Raw genomic sequence first — 19,088 nt, forward strand, 5'->3', positions numbered from 1 at the left:
CTTTAGTCATGAATATATATATATATATATATATATATATATATATATATATATATATATATATATATATATGAATTTCATGTTGGATTGTTTCAACTTAAGGAAATTCTATATATTTGGTTCTCAAAATTCGTTTATGATTACGGCATCCCTGCTCATAGTCAAATCTTGAGAACATGGCAAATAAAAAATATTGTAGCAAAAGACTGGTCTAGAATCATGTCTTTGTGTGAGACATCATGAATCGTGTCCCATTTGCTTTGGGTACAGGAACGATTGCATGTGCTATAATATTCATCCTTTCTAAATTTTCCAAATGCCCGGGGGCATTAAGAGGAAAATATCTAGAATTGGATATGACTAAAGTGATTAAGCAATTGTCGAGGACAATCTAAGGCTTTAACAAAGATTGGTTGCTCAAGGACAGTTGGAAGTATAGTGTTAACTTTGGAAGGACCATATTGACCTAATCTGAAAAGAGGCAACTCTTGTTCAGAAGGGGTAGTCAAAATGGGAATATGGAGTTGTCTCCATAGGTGGAAGTTATCTGTGTAAGATTAGAAAAACTTAATGCAAGAAGCATGTTCAAAGCTATGTAATTTGAATTTGAGACTTAGTTTCCATGGAGTTCATCTCCATTGGAATACCTTATAATGACTGTTGACAGGTCTTTGTGACTTTGTACATATTCATTACAGGAGGGTCAGTGCATATAAGTTTAAAATCTAAACAAATTTCGATAAATGATAGGAATTTGAAATTCTCACATTTTTCGATAAGGATTTGGGAGGGTGAAATTAGAATCATTGAAATTATGTTCAATTGGTTTATTTCACAAAGTAAGGATCATATACAAACATAGAGTGTATACTTGGTGTATGGCAAAGCCATTGTTTAAGAAAAACATAGTATACATGCTTGGAGCATGGGACAACTAGTGTTTTTAATTCAAGTATAAAGTTGGTAAAACCGAAACAATGAATAATGAGTAATCAGTATGGTGATAAATAAAAGTGTTTATTTATATTCATAGGGTTTGATACCATATATGATTCATTTATTCTTGTGTTTCACTTTGCATGTTTTGACTTCCAGAATAACTAAGTCGCTCTTCCTGAATGATTAAGTTATTCAAACCATCCACAGTCGGTCATATGTTGGAAGTAGATATGAATCAAGACTGTGATGGGTTGGTTTGTAGAGGTCTAAGTTGGTGGACAAAGTGGTGCTACAACACTCATGAGTGCTCATAAGTTCTGAGTATTGGATTCAACCCACGCTCATTTGAATCACTTCATGGATTTTATCACGAGTGATCATGAGACGATAATATCTTATATTCTTAAAACCTAGAGATATGAGTTGTTACTATGAGTTGGTTGTACATTGATTGCACGAAAACGCATTGGTAACTCGATGTTATAAAACATGCCTTTGTGTATGATTCAACAAGTAGTAGAACAAGCCATATGAGTCGAAGTTTATCTATTCCTTTTACCTTCGGGATAAAAACGATATTTGTGGGCCCCTCGATGATTTAGCGATGACACATGTGAGTGCTTGGCCAAGCCATGACTGATTTGATTTGTTTAATCAGTCAGTCATCATAAATCGAAAATCGGGAAACAACAAATGGACAGAGAGAATGATTATAATCCATGTCTCAGTCCATATGATATCTAGAATGGAGGAATATATGATCCCTTATCTAACGGACAAGTCATTGACAAGGTCAGAGTTCGACAGCGACTTTAAGAGCTACGATTGCCAGTTAGGTTTTGAAGTCATACTCAATAATAGTTTTAGACTTATCCAAGTGGGAGACTGTTGGATTAATGTCTAAGTCCATAACTATATTTGGTATGTAGTTGACCCGACCCGGCATGGTCCATTTGGGTTGCACTTCACCGACACAATTTATATGGATAGTCTTTTGAGAATAGTATATTTATGATTTATATTAATATATTATAAGTTCTAATATATTAATATGGAATCATATTATTTAATTAGTATTGATCAAGAATTAATTTAGAATTAATTAAGTGATCAAAAAGAACTAATTAAATATGGACTCTTATATATATGGAATGGGCCAAGTTCATTTAGGTTGGGCTAAGCTTTCATGGATGGTCCATGGAGCTTTTAACCCATGGATCCTATGTAAATGAAAGGTCATGGGTATTAGGGTTTACATGGATGTAACCCTAATCCTCCATAATATATAAAGGGGTCCTTGGCTCACAAAATTGACACAAGTGTGTGAAAATAAGAGTGGGTCGATTTTAGTGTGCATACATATTCTCTCAAGTTCTTCCAATGTGTTTTGGTGATTTGTGATTCCATTTGAGGCTTCCACACTATTGGGGCTAAGCTCTTAAAGCTTGAAGACATCAAGCTACATCAAAAGGTATGTCATCTAACTAGAACATTGTAGTATAGGTGCTTTATAATATGCTAGTTAGGATGAAACCTTGGAATAGTTAATATTTGCATGTATAACAGAGAAAACATAGATCCAAGGTTTATAGGGTTGCATGTACACCATAGGAGTGTTAGAATGCTCAAAACCAAACATAATGTTGATTCTATGATCCCTTAGTCTATACATCAGGTGATATATATATATATATATATATATATATATATATATATATATATATATATATATATATATATATATATATATATATATATAAGATCCGGTAGACAGTAGATGGGTGAATCCGCTTTATTTCCAGTTCCTTGTTTGGTTGTGGGCTTAGAGCAGATTCACACAGTCTACTACTTATTCGATCTTGGTTATATGTAACATGTATATACTAAGTAATCCTAAGGGGAAGTAGGTATGGGTCAGGTCACTAAATACAAGTACAACAAGAGTCACTAAATACGAGAATCAACATACTATTTTTTAGTACAAAACATACTTTTCCGAAATAACGTTTAACTAGGGGCATACATACAAACAAAGTTGTATACATACACAACAGTAATACATCACTTTTATAAGTACGAATCAGCAGAACATATATTTCATTACATTAGAAAATATAGGATTTTCTGGAAGAACAAACTAAGGTTTTCAAGGAACAAAGAACATACTTTCCATATACAAATGATTATGAACTCACCAACATTAATGTTGACACTTTCAAAACCACTTGTATTGTCAGGCCACTTGTAGACAGGTACACGTACAGGGTTCCAGATGACCGAGCATAGTAGTTTCAAGTCTTGTGTTGGTATTTACTTTTAGAGTCAACCATATGTGATTCAAATACAATATAAACACTATATTATTAATAGAATGGTTGTTGTTACTTTGATTACTATGATTCAATTGTTGTGATAGTATACATGATGTCTTCCGCCCTCGAACATTTTCGCCGTTCCAGTTTGGGGGTGTGACAAAGATGCATACTGACAAGTTGGGAATGTTGGGTGTCGAAGTCTTGAGGAAGCTGGATGTTGACTTGGTTCTTCAATCGCTTCCTCAGTCATATAGTGAGTTCATTAAATATTACTATATAATGGACCACGACATGACCCTCATTGATCTTACCTATTTGTTTATTGTTGTTGAATCAACAATGATTTGGCGCACTGGTAAAGCAAATTTGATTGGTAGATCAACCTCCCAAACTTCTATAGACATTGACAATGGCAACACTGGAACTCCTATTAACTTTTCTCTTCCCAATGGAAAGGGATCGGCCAAGGTGAAACCGTTTGACCGGACGGTAAAGAGAAAGGCTGAATCTGAGATTGTCCCATGTGCTATCCCAAAAGAATATGTTTGCTTCTACTGCCAAGAGAAGGGGCATTGGTTACGAAGCTGCCATATCTACCTGAAGGATCGAAAGGATGGGAGAGTCAAGATGTACGACTCTGGTTCAGGTAAGTCCACTATCTAACTCTATTAAGTTTTTGTTTGTAGATTCTTAATACATGATGTGATAAGATTGCATTTTGATGTTTTGTAGGATCGAAGAAAAGAAAGGAATCTTAAAATGAAAGAGTAAGGTGAGTCTGATCGCGAAGAAATGGACTTCAATCGCATGGTTCGATGATCGAATTTTTGAGCTGCTACTTAGGAGTTATGATAGATGGCCTAGGAACATTTAGTATATAGTTTTCATTTGTAATTGTGTTGTAAGGACAAGTTTTTCCGCGTTTTCATGAATAAAATAAAATTTGATTTTTTTCTTATTTATATTTCCTTGCAATGGCATTTGTCAAAATTGATGTTTGTATGTTTCCATTAGCAATATTGAAAATGGATGTGATTCTTAGTTATGTTATTTGTGGTAGTGTCGAATATTTACCAAATAAGGAATGATTCTCATCACCCAAGTTTCAATTGGACAGAAACTTGGAATCATGCGACTTGCATTGTATGATGAATGAGAACCTTCATCTTTGGGAAATTAAGAGTAATTCCTTGTTCTCATATAGATGTGAGTCAAGTGAAGGACTTGAGGATCTAGTACACATTGTTGTGCACTGGTCAAGTCCACCACAAAAAACAAGAAGACTATTCGTCATGATTTACTAAAAGGTTAGTAAACATGGTTATGCTTACAAGATTAAGTGTAATTCTGAATCATTGAAAAAGTTTCAATGTAAAGCAGAACGAATAGGAAGAATCAATTTGGCAGAAAGATAAAAGTTTCTCCAATCTGAAAGGAAGGGAGAGTACTTTTGTATCGTGTTTTATGATCGTCTAAGTAATTATAGAACCATATCATAATTGATCCTCTAAGGACACCTTAGTGCACTGGTATGGCTAAAAAGATGAATCGGGAATTGTTGAAATGGTTAAATCAAAAAGGTGAATCATACTTCGAACCACAATTCAGTCTTAGAGTCATACTCCAAGATTGTGACTTAAGTGACACAATCTTAAGAAGGTTTATAACAATCATTAGATGTAGAGTAGAAAATTTTCTTACTCTTGTACATTTGAAATTGGTAAATTGTGATGTCTTGGATAAGACAAAGACCAACTAAGATCAATTATGTGGAGTGTTTGTCTTGATAAGAACCCACACTAACTTTTGAATATTTCTTTGTCAAGGAATGTTTCTTGAAAATAGAATCTTATATGTCAAGAGGATAGTGGGAGTCTTAAAGATCTTGAAAAGTTTCAAGAATTAATCAAGAATAAACCAGTAGTTGGTCACTAGCACACGACTTGAGGTTTGTAACCTGTCGTGTTGACATATTCTTGTTTCTGTGCCATTCCAGTTGAGTTAACTATGCATATGAATTCTACGAGTTCTCAATTAATTGCATAAGGCAAAGCACCTTGATTGTGAAAGTTCATTGATCTGTATGGGTGAACTGCTCAACTACTTGGAAGAGATGGTAGGCCCTTGTGCTGCCATATGGCAAGGAATTAAGATTGAGCAAGTTCAGTCCATATGAGTTTGGATAGGAACACATACACCATAAAATATAAGTGACAAAGGTTTCTCTCCATTTAATGAAAATGATTGTGAGGAAATGATTTCATTAAGTGGATTTTAAAGGGATTAGTTGTTGTGTAAATTGCATTCTCAAATTCTATTATGATTACGACATCCCTCTTCATAGTTCAAATTGTAAGAACATTTGGGACTTATTGCTATAAGTTCTAGAATTGTTTAGACACACATATGAGCTATCTAAGGAAAGGTGTATGAGTTTAAGAAGCTTAGATAAAAGCTTATCGAAGCGTCTCGTATCAGAAACATGAACTTTGGTTAAGAAAGTCAATAAGTATTGAATTTCTAGAAGTCCAGCTGATTTCTGAATACATGTCAAAGCTAGTGGGACCATAAGTGTTATGTTGGTAGGGAAATAATTATCATGTTAGTGGGAGCATGATTATTATGTTAAGTATTGCGAGTTAGCAATATTACTTATAGAAATCAAAAGTTTCAATTCGCAAAGTTGCAGAGGTTGAAAAGTTGTTTTGCTATAATTAAGGGATAGAATATTATACTTCATTTCAAATCTAAAAGCTTAGATCAAGAAATTTTAATCAAATTTAGTCAAATGACATATATGAATATTATGTTGAAAAGATTTAACATAAGGGAATTCTATATATGGCAATATTATAGGAAGAGACTGGTAAAGTATCATGTCTTATGTAAGACATTATGAATCATATCCCATACGTTTCGGGTATAGGATCGATTGCATATGCTGTAATATTCGACCGTTCTGATTTTCCAAATGCCTAGGGCATTAAGAGGGGAAAAGGACCAGAATCGGATATGACTAAAATAATTAAACAACTATCAAGAACGATCTGAGGGTTGCTAAGGATTGGTCGCTTGTGGGCAGTTGGAAGTATAGTAATGGATGGACCATATTGGCATTATTATGAATAGATAGGACTCTATTAATAATGAGTTGTCATATGGGAAATATGGAAATGTTTCCATAATGGGAGTTGGATAATGAGAATCTATGTATATTAGAAACCTTTATGCAGAAAGGATGTTCAAAGGAATGTACTTTGAATGTAAGACTTCATATATGTGGAGTAGTCTTGTAACAATCTCCAATAGAGCACTTTGTAATTTCATTGGTAAAGTCTTGGTGACTTTGGTGCTATGACATTACAGAAGGATCATTGCATAAAATGTTAGAATCTAACATATTCTAATAGTGGCAATAATTTGGTATTCTTACACTTGTGATAAGGATTAGGAATTGCGAATGAGCATCATTGGAAATGTTTTCAATTGATCTATTTCACAAAGTAAGGACCATAGGTAAACATAGTGTGAATGCTTGGAGCATGGGAAAAATATTGTTATAATTCAAGTATTAATATGATTATTCGAAACATTATACAATAAATAATGTGCAATCAATATCGTGATTAAATAATAAGTGTTTTATTTATACTCAAAGTTTGAGAGCATATTGGAATCGATTATTATTGTGTTTCACTTCGCATGTTTTGACTTCCCAAATAACTAGATTATTCAAACATCCACATTCAATCATACTTGGGAAGTAGGTAATGAGGTAAGATTGTCATGAATCCGACTGTGGATTGTCTAAAGCGTTTAGACATAGCAAAAGTCTGCTGCAGTGTTCATGAGTGCTCCTGAAATAAGATTTGAGTATTTGATTAAACTCACGCTCACTTGAATCACTTCATGGATTTTTATCACGAGTGATTAGTGAGACGATAATATCTTATATTCTTGAAACAGAGAGATATGAGTTGTTGTTTGCGAGTCAGTTGCACATTGATAATACGTAAATGCATCAGTAACTTGATGTTATAAAACATATTGTTGTGTGTTATTTGATGAGTAAAGAGTGCAAGCATATTAGTCGCGTTTATCCATTCCTTTTCCCCAAGGTGGGATAAAAGCGATATATGTGGGCCCCTTGATGATTTAGAGATGATGCCCTAAGCTCTTGGCCAAGCCTGGACTAAGTTGATGTGTTCAACTGAAGTCTATTGTCAGTCGTCTTAAATCGGAAATCGGGAAACAATACATAGACTGAGAGAATGATTATAATCCATGTCTCATGTCTATACGATATATATTGAGAATGGAGGAATATGTGATCCCTGATCTAAAGGACGTGTTGCTGATAAGATCAGAGTTCAACAACGGCTTTTGAAAGCAACGATTGCGAATAAAATTCTGAAGTCGTACTTGCAAAATAGTTATTAGACTTATCCAAGTGGGAGACTGTTGGATTAGGTGTCTAAGCCCATAACTATTTTTGGTATGTACTTGATTTGATTATGAGCATGGTCCTTTTGGGTTGCCTTCACTCATGCAACTTGATAGGATGACAAGAGGAGAGAGTAGAATTTATTATGTGAATAATAAATTCATACTCAAAATGGTTTTATTAACATATTACAAGATTAATAATTTATTTGGAAATCATATTATTTAATTAGTATTGATCGGAAATTAATTTGGAATTAATTAAGTGATCAAAAGAGACTGATTAAATAGTTTGGGGATTGTTATGCAAATCATTGATAGTTGTAATTAGGCCGATGGACCACCTTGGAATAAGGTTGGACGAATTCTATGGAAAGCCCATAAAGAATTCGTCCAAAGGGATTCTAGAAGGTGTCCATTAAGGCCTAAGCAGTCATATTAGGGTTTCCACCTAAAACCCTAGCAGCCACAAGTATAAATAGACCCCATTACTAAGGATTTTCGGACTAAGCATTCTAAGAAAAACCCTAGCCGAAATCCTTCCCTCTCCTAAGTCATCTTCTTGCATTGGGTGTTTGTGACTCCATTAGAGGTGCAACACTTGGGGAACTAGGCTTTCAGAAGTCAAGTTTAAGAAGGATTAAACTTTTTATTGCTACATAACAAGAGAAGTAAAGTTTCTAACCGTAATCATATGTGATTTTCGATATATGTATGCTAGTCATAGGGTTATTGCTTTGGTGTTCATAGTTGTATGTTCATAATAGAAAAACCTAGATCCAAAGCAATTAGGGTTGCATGTACACCATAGGCATGATGTTATGCTCAAAACCCAACACTAACTACCACCCACTGGTTAGAAATCAACTCACAACTCAAACCGGCTCAACCAGGTGCGATCATTCCTGATCATGGAATGAATAACATACACAAAATGATCCTTCCCGATATAGATCAATCGAAACCCAAGAGAAACCTGAATTTCAGCTGAAGACTTCTGAATTTCCAAATTATAACTACTTACAAAGCATAAGCAACTACCAACTTTCTACCCAGACATACCTTCCTTTCTTGCAATTCAATCAATGCTTAGCTTTCCCATTCCCGAGAATCCGACCCTTGCTCGCATTACTAAGGTACTCGTGTCGCATCAATACGCCTGCATGTCCTGGTGCTGACATACTATCGCTAATCACTGCGACCAACTCCTTAAGTCCTTTATGTTGGTGACCAAAACCATAACCCTTACCCTCAAGTGGCGAATCTTTAATCCAACTTCTCCTTCTCAAATGAATCTATGAATTCTAACTATCTACAATCCCTTGCGATAATAAAATTCCTCGGACACTTCAATGACCTATCGACCCATGCGGAACGTACATGAGGATTCACAGTACATAGATTAGGCAAAACAGAGAACTCATCCGAAGACACTACTTACCCATACCCAACAAGATTCCGAAGCAAAACAAATACAGATCATGGACGATTACACCATAAAATTATTATTGAATGGGGGTTCCATTTACATACCATAGATTTCTTGCGGCTTGACCTTGACCTCCTGAGGAGCGATGATCGTTGGAACCCGAATTCACTCCTTTTCCAAAGTAGGACAGTTGGACCGAAAATGACCTGGATGATGACAGTGGAAGCATATCTAATTCTTCTTACAATCCTGTTGCATATGTCCTCTTTCTCCACACTTAAAACACCTAAACTTCTGAAAATCAAATCCATGAGTTCCCCCACACTTACCAAACACCTCATGATTCTCCTGACTTCCAGTACCCAGGTCAGCAGCCTCAGTCTCCTCGTCCTCTACTGAAAGATCCCTCCTCCTCTTTCCTAGTTGTTTCCCCACAACAAGCACTCCCCGAGTTGTCATAGCAACACCTCTTACAGTCTGCAAGGCTACATCTTGCTCCTTGAGCTTGGCGATTACCCTGGAAGTGACCCGATCCATGACACCGGATAACTCTTCTTGCAAAATAAGGGAAAATTCTACGGAAATCATTTCCCGCATATGATCAGCGGACAACACCGCATCTGATCAGCAGGACCAAATCCCTTACCTTAAGACCATTTAACCCCTGTAGCATGTGACTTAGCGTATTCAATCAATACTTAGTTCACACACGAAAGAGTCATACAACAATCAATGAGGTACTCTACATAAGATAAGGCATCAAAGATCAGGCAATTCTATCATATGATTCCTGAGGATCCCTATCTTATCGCTAGCATACTGTTCTAACGTATCACAATATCAAATAATAACATGGTATTTTGGGGTCTACTAACCGGCTCCGGCTGATCGTACACATCACATCCTCCTTTAGTATTTCGAAAACCATTTGAAAATTATTTTGAAAATATTTTCCTTAGTTTGAGACTGGATTCACACGAGTGTTCCTCCAATTCACTCAAACCAAGGCTATGATACCAACTTGTAACATCCACAAAGTTCATGCAAATTTAAAACTTTTTCAAACATCCAAAAACCATTAGTTATTACAAAATGTTTTCAAAATAGTTTCATATTAGAGAATCCCAGAAATCACAACCATAAAATGTGAGGAGGTGCACGATCAAGCCTTCGCCTTCCCACGACCATCCGAAGTACCTGAAACAAAATCAACAACTGTAAGCCCGAAGCTTAGTGAGTTTGTAACACTCCATTTAAAATAGAACGATTAAATAATAAACCCAAAACCCCGAGAAGTAATTATTTTCATTATGTTATATTATTATAGCCCAAAATCAAATAATAACTAGCGAGGTGTTGGTTTCGGGAAGCCAAATGACAAGATTTGTAATTCTGGGGGTTAAAGTGTAATTTCGGGACTTACTTTGTAAAGATTTTCAGTAGTCAGGGGGTGTTTAGTATCATTTGGACTTTCATTGAATAGATTCTTGGGGGCAGGGACTAAATGGTAAATTCAGGACTTTATTTGAAGACGTTTTGGATGGTTGGGGCTAAAAGGGTAAAATATGGTAGTTACGTTGAAAGGAATGGGCTTGGAGCGGCCAAAGTTGTCAATAGGGCAAAGATTGAGATGGGACGGCTGCGTATAAATTCATCACACATGCAACCCTAACCCTAACCCTAATGCAGCAACCACCCTCCTAACCTCCGACCGCCACCACCCCCTTCACTCTTGTTTTCTGATAAGCAAGTGTTAGGTTTTTGAGCATTCTAACACTCCTAAGTGTACATGCAACCCTAAATACCTTGGATCTATGTTTTCTCTATTATACATGCAAATATGAATATTCCAAGGCTAAATACCTTGGATCTATGTTTTCTCTATTATACATGCAAATATGAATATTCCAAGGTATTACCCTATCTAGCATACAATCCTTGATACTTGGGTAATATAACAAGTTAGAATACATACCTTTTAATGAAGCTTGAAGTCTTGAACTTTAAGAGCTTAGCCCCAATAGTGTGGAAGCCTCAAGTGGAATCACAAATCACGAAAACACCTTGGAAAACCTTTAGAGAATATGGATACTTGGCTCACACTTATGAAATCGGTTATTGCCCTCTCTGTCCATTTGTTGTTTCCCGATTTTCGATTTATGATGACTGACTGATTGAACAAATCAAATCAGTCCTGGCTTGGCCAAGCACTCACATGTGTCATCGCTAAATCATCGAGGGGCCCACAAATATCGCTTTTATCCTGAAGGTAAAAGGAATGGATAAAGTTCGACTCATATGGCTTGTTCTACTACTTGTTGAATCATACACAATGACACGTTTTATAACATCGAGTTACCAAATGCCTTTTTGTGCAATCAATGTATAACCAACTCATAGTAACAACTCATATCTCTAGGTTTGAAGAATATAAGATATTATCGTCTCATGATCACTCGTGATAAACTCCATGAAGTGATTCAAATGAGCCTGGGTTGAATCCAATACTCTGAACTTATGAGCACTCATGAGTGTTGTAGCACCACTTTGTCCACCAACTTGGACCTCTACAAACCAACCCATGACAGTCTTGATTCATATCTACTTCCAACATATGACCGACTGTGGATGGTTTGAATAACTTACTCATTCAGGAAGAGCGACTTAGTTATTCTGGAAGTCAAAACATGCAAAGTGAAACACAAGAATAAATGAATCAAATATGGTATCAAACCCTATGAATATAAATAAACACTTTTATTTATCACCATACTGATTACTCATTATTCATTGTTTCGGTTTTATCAACTTTATACTTGAATTAAAAACACTAGTTGTCCCATGCTCCAAGCATGTACACTATTTTTTTCTTAAACAATAGCTTTGCTATACACCAAGTATGCACTCTATGTTTGTCTATGATCCTTACTTTGTGAAATAAACCAATTGAACATAATTTCAATGATTCTAATTTCACACTCCCAAATCCTTTTCGAAAAATGTGAGAATTTCAAATTCCTATCATTTATCGAAATCTGTTTAGATTTTAAACTTATATGCACTGACCCTCCTGTAATGAATATGTACAAAGTCACAAAGACTTGTCAACAGTCATTATAAGGTATTCCAATCGAGATCAACTCCATGGAAACTAAGTCTCATATTCAAAGTACATTGCTTTGGACATGCTTCTTGCTTTAAGTTTTCTAATCTTACACATATAACTTCCACCTATGGAGACAACTCCATATTCTCATTTTGACTATCACTTCTGAATAAGAGATGCCTCTTTTCAGAATATGTCAATATGGTCCTTCTAAAATTAGCACTATACTTCCAACTGTCCCTGAGCAACCAATCTTTGGTAAACCTCAGATTGTCCTCGACAATTGCTTAATCATTTTAGTCATATCCAATTCTAGACCTTTTCCCTTCTTAATGCCTCTGGGCATTTGGAAAAATTTAGAAATGACAAATATTATAGCACATGCAATCGATCCTGTACCCAAAGCAAATGGTACACGATTCATGATGTCTCACATAAAGACATGATTCTAGACCAGTCTTTTGCTACAATATTTTTTATTTGCCATGTTTTCAAAATTTGACTATGAAGAGGGATGCCGTAATCATAATCGAATTTTGAGAAAGCAATATATAGAATTTCCTTAAGTTGAACCAATCCAACATGAAATTCATATATATATTCTTGACTAAAGATGATTAAGGTCTCAATCTAAGCCTTTAGAACTGAAATGAAGTATATCCTCTCCCTTAATTATAGCAAAACAACTTTTTCAATCCCTGCAGCCTCACGAATTGAAACTTTTGTTTTCTATAATTAACATTGCTAACTTGCAACACTAACAATAATTATCATGCTCCCACTAACATGATGATTATTAGCATAACACTTATGCTTCCACTAGCTTTGAAATGTACTCAGAAATCAGCTGGACTTTTAGAAATCAATACTTTATTGACTTTACCAAAGTTCAGATTTCTGATACGAGATGCTTTGATAAAACTTTATCAAAATCATACACCTTTCCTTAGATAGCATGCATGTGTGTCTAAACAATTTCGGAACTATGTAAAGGGATGCCGTAATCATAGTCTCAATTGTTTAGACCTTTTGCCATCTGCTTCAAATCTACTTGGTGGAAGTGTTTCCTCACCATCATTTTCATGAATCGGAGAGAAACCTTATGACCCTTAGATTTTATGGTGTATGTGTTCTTATCCATGTGAATCATCAAAACCATGGTCACAAGACAAGGATAATGACAAATCCAAACTCATATGGACTGAACTTATGCAATCTTAACTTCTTGCCACCTGGCAGTACAGGGCCTGCCATTCCTTCCAAGTTGTTATGCAACCAATTGAGAACTTTCAGAACTCTTATGCAAAGCCAACTTTAACTGGAATGGGCACAGAATATGTCAACACGATAGGTTATAAACCTCAAGTCGTGTGCTAGTGAAGAACCTCAGGTTTTATTCTGATTAGTTCTTGAAATTCTTTTTAGGATCTTTAAGACTCCCACTATCCTCTTGACATATAAGACTATCTTGCCAAATATTCAAGAGATAGTGCGGATTCTTTATCAAGACAAACACTTCACACAATTGGCCTTAGTTGGTCTTTGTTTTATCCAAAACATCACAACTTACCAATTTCAAATGTACAAGAGTAGGACACTTTTACTCTTACATTTGACAAGTGTTTTAACCCTTTCTTTAAGATATGTCACTCAAGTTACAATCTTGGAGTATGACTCTAAGAATTGTTTTGGAACGAAGTATGACTCATCTTCCTGGTCTAACCATTTCAACAATTCATGACTCCTCTTCTTAGTCATAAGAATGCACTAAGATGACCTTTGGAGGACTAATTGTGATATGATTTCTAAATCATTAAGATGATCACAAACATTATACTAAAGTACTCTCCCATCTTTTCAGATTTGAGAAACTTTTATCTTTCTGCCTAATTTGATTCTTCTCATTCGTTCTGCCATACATTGAGACTTTTCCAATGTTTCAAAATTATACTTAAACTTGTAAGTATAACCATATTTACTAAACTTTAGTAAATCAAATAGTCTTAACGAGCTTTGTGGTGGACATGACCAGTGCAGAAGAATGTGTACTCGATCCCTTTAGTCCTTCACTTGACTCACACATCCATGTGAACAAGTAATTAGTCTTGATTTTCCAATGCTTGAAAGTTCTCATTCATCATACTATTCAACCTGCATGATTCCAAGTTTCGGTCCAATTGAAACTTGGGTGATGAGGAACTTTCCTGATTTGGTAAATTTAGACACTACCACAAATGAAAGAATCAAATCCATTTTCCAATATTGCTGTCAGTGGAATCATATAAGCAACAATTTTCCACAAATGCCATTGTAAGGATACTTCAAATAAATAAAATTAAACAATTTTCTTTTATTTTAAAACTTTGCGGAAAAACTTATCCTTACAATCTACATGGAAAATTGTTGTTATCTATTCCTTAGCAATATATCATAACTTCTTAAGCAACTGCTCAAAATTCTGATGCGATCGAAATCCACCTTCGCGATCAGAATCAGCATATACTTCCTTTAATATTTTTCTCTATTCTTTGATTCTAAAAACATCAACACGTGCCCCAGTCACATCATGTAATGAGGATCTCAGAATAGAACTTAACAGAGTTAGATAATGGGCTCTACCTGATGTAGAGTCAAACTTATTGACTTTAACATCCTTAGGTAAATTTGGCAGCTTTGCAATCAACGCCCCTTCCTTTGGCAAAATAAACATAAGGACCCTTTGGTAATGGGACTATCTCAGACTTAGCCTTTCTCTTTACCATTTGGTCAACCGGGTTGACTATGGCCAATCCCTTTCCATTGGGAAGAGAATGCTTTTTCTAGATTTCCAGTGTCACCATTGTCACTGTCCATAATGTTTTTGGGAAGTTGATCTTCTAATCAAATTTGCTTTACTATCGTTCCAAATCATTGCTGATTCAGCAGCACCAAGCAAATAGATATGATCATTAAGGTTCATGTCATAGTCTGTTTCAAAGTAGTCCCAAAGGAACTCACTATGTGAGTTAGAAAGTGATTGAACATCCAACTTTCTCAAGACTTTGACACCCAACTCTCCCGGCTTGTCAATATGTGACTTCATCTCTAAGATGTGATCACACATAGACCTTGCTTGCCATTAGGGCTTGAGTGACCTTGAACTTGTGGGTTAGGGAGAATAATTGGAGGAGGTGGAGGAAGAGAAGTATGACTTCCATGAGCCAAACTCGGGAAGTCATATTCATTAGGAAAGCTTGGTTTGGGAAGATCATTGTTGTCTAAACTAGACATCAACAATGGGAGAAATTCACGTAAAGTTGATTTAAGTCCTTAATATAACACCCAATATGATATATTAAGGCTAGGACCCAACAAACTATTTTATAACTTGGAAGAGGGATGCCGTAATCCAAGCTATAAAATATTTGAAGGTAGGTGAATGACGATTCACCAATTTCCACCAAGATAAACGAAATGTATTATTAAGTTTTAATTGGTTTTGAAACTCCTAGATTCTTTTGAGATTCATTGAACTTTTCAATGGCATGTTTCAATCTCGAGTGTGCCCTTCAGGTTTTGTGACTGGGATGCCGAGGATCACAAAACAAGGTGTGAAGTAACCATGCAAATATACTTGGTACCCTTAATATTTACCCCTCAATCGATGTGCCGGTTAACCACACACGCTCCAATGATACTATGATAAACATTAAGTTACCCTTTGCCTACCTTGTTAAGTCCAGGTTAGTGTGCCGGTTAACCACACACGCTCCACTAACAGCTTAAACAAAGTGCAAAGTGTAATTTCATGGATTAACACCTTATTCACATTTTCCTAAGTAACTAAGATTGGGAATTTATAAGTGTTTAGTTACTTAGTATTTATCATTATACTTATAATGAAGGGAGACTTATAGTCTTTGTCCTAGCTGTTCGGCTAACTACCCTCCACCGGTCAAGGAAGCGGTGAGTGAGAGTGGACACCCATTAAACTGCCATTTTATAGGCAGTAACCTTATACCCCCTTATAGACCGGCTTCATGAATGAGGCCTACTAATGGTAAGACGACTTGCTCTTATATATATAATATATTATTAACTTATAATATTATAAAGTATAAGGGTTGAATTTTAACTTTTAAAATTCTAAGGGCTTAACTTGGAATTAAAGTATTCATGGGAAAACTTTACAAATTCCAAAACTTGAGGGCAAGTTTTTGAAACTATTAAAAAAATTTCATTTCATAACTTATGAGTTTAATGGTTCATTAAAATGAAGACTCTTCATTTTTTATGTAACCTCTTATTCTTTAATAACACTTTTAAAGAAGTGACTCTTAAACATCCATAACTTGAGGACAAGTTATGGAGTCATAATACTATTTAATGAAAAAGACTCTTCGTTTTTTTATGTAACCTATGACACTTTTATGAGTTTTAAGATTCATAAATGTGACCTTTTATGTAACTTGAGGACAAGTTACAAAAACACATTTTATGAACTACCTCAAGATTAATTAGGATTGAAAACAACTAAAACACAAAATTTTTTTTCATTAATCTAAACTAACTCATAAATCAAGGAAACACAAAAAAAAAAAAAACTTTTGGATTCCATAACTTATGGAGTTTAATCTTTTGTTTTATGATGAAACTTTTCATGTTCCATAACATAAGAACAAGTTATGGAATTCTTTAAAACATTAAGACCAAGTTTTGTAACTCCATAAAAAATTTTGAATCAATTTTTTTTAAACCTTTTCATATCCATAACTTATGGAGGTTTCAAAAAACTCTTTAGATCAAACTTTTAAAACTAATAAAATAATCATATCATTTTATCTTTTACTAAATTTGACCTAATTCAACTCATATAGCAAATGATTCAAATTTTACAAATAATTAGTTTTTCACAAAAACAAGTAATTATCTTAAAATTTGACAAACGTCATGTTTTTTTTTCTTTTTTTTCAACTTTGAAAATAAACATTTGCATCAATATAACAGAAAACAACCCATGGCTCTGATACCACTCTTATTTTCACACACTTGTCCCAATTTTGTGAGCCAAGGACCCCTTTATATATTATGGAGGATTAGGGTTAAACCCTAATACCTATGACCTTTCATTTCCTAGGATCCATGGGTTAAAGCTCCATGGACTATCCATGAAGACTTAGCCCAACCTAAATGAACTTGGTCCACTACATATATATATCTAAGAGTCCATATTTAATTTGTTCCTTTTGATCACTTAATTAATTATAAATTAATTCTTGATCAATACTAATTAAATAATATGATTATATATTAATATAATAGAATATATAATATATTAATTTAAATCATAAATATACTATTCTCAAAAGACTATCCATATAAATTGTGCCGGTGAAGTGGAACCCAAATGGACCATGCCAGGTCGGGTCAAGTACATACCAAATATAGTTATGGACTTAGACATTAATCCAACAGCAAGATGACCGGCGTTGCCACCATGCTGAAGCTGGAACACCCATCGTCAACTGCCGACGACAGTGACCACCAGAAACCGCCGCTCTTCTCCTTTTCCTTCTTCTCCGCCGCTGCTCTCGCTGCCTCCACCAACGATGAAGAACCGCAAGTTGACACCATCACGTTACGGAGGCCGGAGAAGCAAAACTGTGGCTGTCACAGTTGCTGTTCTTGGTTGAAGACGCATAAACCTCTCTCCTCTCCTCTCTGTTCGCTGCTACATCGCCACCGCCGCTCCAAACGACCACCTATTTGTGGTGCTCCAGTTGTGTGTATCACCCCGAAGAGGAAGTGGGTGCGTGGTTACTGTGCGGGTTGCTGCTACCGGAAAAAACCCAAGAAAACCCACCATGGCTGCCGGGCATGGTGGCTGCCGCCGTCAATGCTGCTGCTGCCACCATTTCACGCCATCATCGATGCCTTACGCCACCAGGTGGGTGGTTGGACTCCTTATGTGAACATAAGACATGTGTGTGCGTGTGTTTATTATAGTGAAGTGGTGTTTGGGTGTTTATTTGGCCGTATAACTCACCACCACCACCGTGAGGTGGTGGCTACCACCATCTACCACAGCCGGCCACCATAAAGGTAGATGTGTGTGTGAGTGTGTGTTATTTTATGTGTGTGTGTTATTTGGATGGTTGTGTGCTTTTGTGTGAGTGATTGTTATTTTGGGATGTTTGAATATTTAAGTTAAGAATCATAACCACCATCACGAGGTGGTGGCCGCCGCCGTGAGCCGCCATTGACCACCACTACCCGGGGTGGTAGTAGGTGGTGCCTGACTTGTTTAACCTTAATGGGCCCAAGGAAGCCCTAATTGACCTAAAATCCCAATCATGTGACTAATGGGCTAGTATTGGGTTGGAAACCCTAATTAGGGTTTGGAAAACCCTATTATCATGAAACCCTAATTTTGGGGATTGATCGGGACCCGTACTGGAATTAATTAATAAACTTAAAATATTAATTAATAATCATTCACAATTAACCTAAGGCAATATTGGACTTAATGGATTAAGTCCTTAATTGGTTAAGTAAGAAACACTTAACCCTAATCGTCATTTCATGTGAAAACCCTAAATTCACTTGGGCCTTGAGTTGGGCCTTTCTATTGGGCTTTGGTAATTGGACTATTGATGGGCTATCCAAGAACAAGTAAATGGACCAAAATAATTGGATGGGCTTTAGGATAAGGCCCATGTGAAGGAGTTGGGCCCAATTTGGAAAATTGGCCCATAGGTGGGCCATAATTGGATCTTGATGATTATGAGATATTGGGCCATTAGAGTACCAAGAGTTTGGACTAGAATAAATGGATGGGCCTTAGGGTAAGACCATGTAGAGGTCTGGGCCCAATTTG

Source organism: Lactuca virosa, chromosome 1, assembly GCF_052849685.1.
Source record: "Lactuca virosa cultivar CGN04683 chromosome 1, Lactuca_virosa_CGN04683_v6, whole genome shotgun sequence".
In the NCBI taxonomy this organism is placed as follows: domain Eukaryota; kingdom Viridiplantae; phylum Streptophyta; class Magnoliopsida; order Asterales; family Asteraceae; genus Lactuca; species Lactuca virosa.